This window comes from Thunnus thynnus, chromosome 4 (genome assembly GCF_963924715.1).
Source record: "Thunnus thynnus chromosome 4, fThuThy2.1, whole genome shotgun sequence".
NCBI lineage: Eukaryota > Metazoa > Chordata > Actinopteri > Scombriformes > Scombridae > Thunnus > Thunnus thynnus.
In genome coordinates, this window is record NC_089520.1 from 8,267,102 (window position 1) to 8,272,283 (window position 5,182).

Sequence of the window (5,182 nt, forward strand, 5' to 3'; positions counted from 1 at the left end):
TCAACCATGCCCTCCCTTAATTACTGCAACTCTTTTTTTCCCTCTTTTGGCATCACACAGATTTCTTTATCCTCCCTAGTTTGACAAGGTCAAAAAACCCAAAATTTTGGCATTTCTTTTATCATAATCTTGTAATGAAATATTTCTTTTAACTGGAGTAGGAAAATATTCCTTTGTGATTGGCAATCTTGATAATTTGCATTTGACATCCAGTAAATGAATATTGTCAATTTACAACATGCAAGTTCTAGGTATAGTGGATACATATTTTATTGCCTCTTTTGTCACATTTATCAGTGTAACAGGAATGGCTTTAATCACTGAAGAGTAATTTCTAATTGATGAATTAATACTTGGATGGATGATCAATGAACACACAAACTGGTCTCAGGCTGGCTGACACAAGCACTTCTTTATTAATATAGAGAAAAGCAGCACAGACAACTGGGTCAGGGTGACATCTCTTCTGACAAACACTTTTTCAACAAAGCCTGGTGCTAGGAGACCTTGAATGTGCTCCTCAACCCCCCATTTGTCATTTGACAAGCCACAGCTACCCAATATAACCTGGGATAGCCATCCAATAATAAGCCTAACTGTGGCTCTGTACTTATGAACAATACCAAGAGGCAAAGATCAGCAAAGGGGTCATACTGTAGCTCACAGGTCCACACAAGGCCAAACATCACTTAAACTTTAATGACATTATAATTTATAATCATGCTCTAAACCTTGAGGAAACATTCAGCATCAGTGATTAATTGAGCTACTACCTGAATCATCTGGAAACATTGCACAAAATGAATCATATAAAACTCTGTTCTTCAATCTTTAATTAATACAGCTTGACTAACTGACACGTTGCAGGATGGAAAACATTGATTTAAAATGTAAATCCTAGCTAAAAGAATCAACAGCAGTATTTATCTCATGGATTCTCAGTGAAAAAAACATTCTTGATTACATTCATTATAGAAATCACAGTAATTAAGTTAGTAAAACACTCAATCAGAGTTTAATCACAATGATAGTTATCTTAGCTCCCTGTTTAATACTCTGGTATGCCTTGCAGTTCTCCCCCTTATGAATTGTCACGATTATTGGACGTTGCACAAAGGAGTAAAATATCACTTCCTGTGTCCACTATGTGGCGCTAGAGAACACCCACTAATTATACATCATGTTGCTGTATATCATGTAGAAGATCTCTGATAGATCGAAATGTTGCTCAATTAAAATTGCTGGGAGCTACTAGTAGAGTGTGCAGATCTTTTTTCTGATTTTTGTCTTTAGTGTGATTTGTGGATGTGCGTGCTCTACACCCTCTTTGTCTTGTATATCATGTGTAGACCACACCAAGTAAATTCCATGTAAATCGAATGATGTTTGTTACATAAAGCTGACTTCCTGTTGTCAGTAGGTGGCACTATGACTATGACTCAATATGGGCATGTAACTGTCTTCAGGCCTGGACTCTTATCCAGCGTGTGAAATTTGGGGCAAATTGGACAATGTGAAGTGAAGTTACAACAGCTTCCTCTTTCATGGCGAACCATGCAAATTTTCCGCGTCTCCACAGCAACGGCGTTGCATGAAAACTCAAAAGCTTCGGAATTCGGCATCATGAAGGTCTTGAGATTTTGCTGACCAAATTTGAGGTGGATCTGTTGGATCCTCTAAGAGGAGTTTCGTAAAGTTCCATGCCGAAAATGGTGTGTTGTCACATGACCTATGACATCATTGTTCGAGGTATCGACTATTCCTTTGCAATTTAGCGTCACTTTAGTCTGAGGTTTATACCAACCAAATTTCAAACGAATCCGATAAACCCTCTAGGATTTCGAAAAGGTTCACATAAAATACAGGAAAAATGTACAAAATTAAAAATGGCTGACTTGTCGTTGGGTGTAGCTAATGAAAGCCAATATGTCCAAAATGATGAGAGCAACATGCGTGCCAAATTTCGTGAATATCGGAGCAACTTTATCCTGACCACGGCCTGCCATTCGTTAGGGGGCGCTATGGGGCCTGCTAAACATGCATGAACACGATTGTTGTATATTCTTGCAATGTTTACAGGTTCTGATGTGTGCACCATGTTTCATGAGTTTTTGAGCGCCCCTAGCACCTCAAAAACAGCTTCCTGTTTCATGGCGAACAATGTGTTGCCATGGCAACAGCATTTGATGAAAACTCAAAAGCTTCACTATTTAGCATCATCAAGGTCTTACAACTTAGCTGACCACAATTTATGGTGGATCTGATTAACCTGCTAGGAGTAGTTTGTCAAAGTAAAGGGTCTATATCTTCCTGTTGCCAGTAGGCGGCGCTCTGACTGTGATTCAGTATGGGCCTGTACATGTCCTCAGACCGTGACTCTTATCAAAAGTAAATTTGGGAAAGATCTGACAATGTTGAGTTGAGTTACAACAGTTTCTTTTTTCATGTGGCAACATTGAAATTCACCACGTTGCCATGGCAACGGCATTCAATGAAAACTCACAAGCTTCACAATATAGTAATGTCTTAAGTATTTTCTGACCAAATTTTAGGTGGATCTGGTTAACTTGCCGGGCAGAGGTTGTAAAACTACAGCACCTGTAACTTCCTGTTGCCAGTAGGTGGAGCTATGACTATGACTCAATATTAACATGTATATGTGTTCAGGTCGGGACTCTTGTTAGGCATGAGAAATTTGGGGCAGATTGGACAATGTACATTAGAGTTACAACAATTTTGTATTTTACGGTGAAACATTGAAATTCACTACGTTGCCACAGCAACAGTGTTCCATGAAAACTCAAAAGCTTCTCAATTTAGCATTGTAAAAGTCTTCATGTGTCATCGACCAAATTTGAAGTCACTAAAGTTAATTCTTTAGGAGGAGTTTGTTAAAGTACAACACCTGTAAATTGCACAGTAAATTTGAAATGGCTGACTTCCTGTTGGGTTTAGGGTATGGCTCCAAGAGACTTTTTTGTAATTCTGGAGATTTTACATCTGCCTACCAAATTTCATTCATCTACATAAAATTTAAAGGTGGGGGCTTTGACTTTGAGAATTGTGAGAGGGCGCTATTGAGCCAACTTGCTATGCCCAATCCATATCAGATATCAATTTCTGCCACTTCTGATGCATGTGCAAAGTTTTCCTCAAAATACAATAGGGCCTTCGCACCAGTGCTTGGGCCCTAATGATAAGGATTACAGGGACAATACCCAAAAGAAAACCTCTCCATCATGAATAACCATCTGCTGACTAATATGACCTTGAAAAGAACCAAAATATCTACAGTATGTTATAATGATTTTTATTCCATGCAAAACAAAGAAAACTGATTGAAACAAGAACCAAGTCTCAACAAATGATCTGTGAATAGCAGGAGGATAAGCACTAAACAAACAATGGAGCCCATTGATGAGAGCTGACGTGAAGACAGAGACCATCCACACTTTTTCCTATCGCCTACCCAGCGACCAGGTTTTCCATATGGAGGCTCTGTCTGTCTCTTTCTCAGTTTGTTTGCACTTTCATCTGAAGACAAAGTTGCAAGATGAAAAACCCTAGCTTTCAGAATCCAAATTGCTAACCGAATAATTATGCATGGTTAGTGGGAATGGAGGTACAGACAGGGTTAAACCAGGTAAAATGTCATCAGACACTGACATTACTGTTTGCCAAACCATGGTAGCAGACTGATGAAAACATGCTTTTACAACAGGCATAAATCCTTAGTAACCCTAACATCCCCATTAATTCAAATAAAATGCTAAAAGCAATTCGTTTACACCTTCTTCAGTGTCCTGGACTTGAACAGCATTCTGTTCCCACACACACACACAAACACAATTAGTAAGAAGACAGACATTTTTTAAAATACCATCTGTAATTCCTTATTCATTTAATTTTGTCGATGGAAGCAATGTTTGCATACCAAATTCTTGTGATCATATGAAATACATCATTTTTCATCCCCTAAAAATTATTTGTTAATTTTAGTTCAGGGTAACCTGAACCTGAACCTACGACCCAACTGAGCAGTGGTGGAAGTACTCAGATCTTTTACTTACTTTTACTCACTACCTAAGTAAAAGTACCAATACAGCGAAGTCCTGCATGAAAAATCCCATTCAATAAAAGAACATAAGTATTAGCATCAAAATTTAGTTAAAGTATTGCAGTAAAAGTAGTGGTTTGGTCCCTCTGACTGATATATTATTATATATGACATCATTATTATTGATGTGTGTAAGCAGCATATTACTGTTGTAGCTGCTGGAGGTGGAGCTAGTTTGAACTACTTTATATACAGTAAGCTAGTCCAGTGGTTCCCAATCAAGGGGTCGGGCCCCTTCAAAGGGTCATCAGAATAATCTGAGAGGTCGTGAGATCATTAATGGGAGAGGAAAGAAGAAAAAACAAAGTTCTGATACAGAAATCTGTTTTCAGTTTGGGGAATTTTTCTCTAATCTTTCTTTCTAATATTTCATCAAATATTGGCTCATTTGAGCATTTATTATTTATTAAAATGAAACCATGTGAGAAGTTTAGAGGAGAAAATCACTATTTGGTAAAGCTGTTAACAACTCGTAGACATCGGAAATGTGACCCTGACTACTCACTGCTTTTTGTAAGATGTCAAAAGCCAAAAAGGTTGGAAACCACTGGTTTAATCTTTAACAATGTGTTGTATTTTAAAAGCTTGTTATATTATACATTGTGTCAAATCTTCATTTGAAATGTAAATAAAGCTGTCAAATAAATATAGCGGAGTAGAAAGTACATTTTTGTCTGAAACGTAGTGGAGTGAACGTATAAAGTAGCACTAAATGGAAATACTCAACTGAAGTACAAGTACCTCAAAATTGTACTTAAGTACAATACTTGAGTAAATGTACTTAGTTACTTTCCACCATTGCCAATTAGACCTTGCTATAAAATCTGGGTGAAAATTGGTTGGTTATACTTCTTGTACTGCAGAAAAAACAATCACCAATAATTTTAAAAAAGTTAGCTATACACACATATACTAACTACTCTGCGTCCAGATTGGTTGGTTGCTCGCTCATGCTAACAGTTTCAACTACAAATACGAAAATAGACATAAGCCCCGCCCAGCCCGGCCATGACGTCACAAGTCACGCTTGGTGTCATGTTTCTAGGTTTGTAGAGCCGTTGTTTG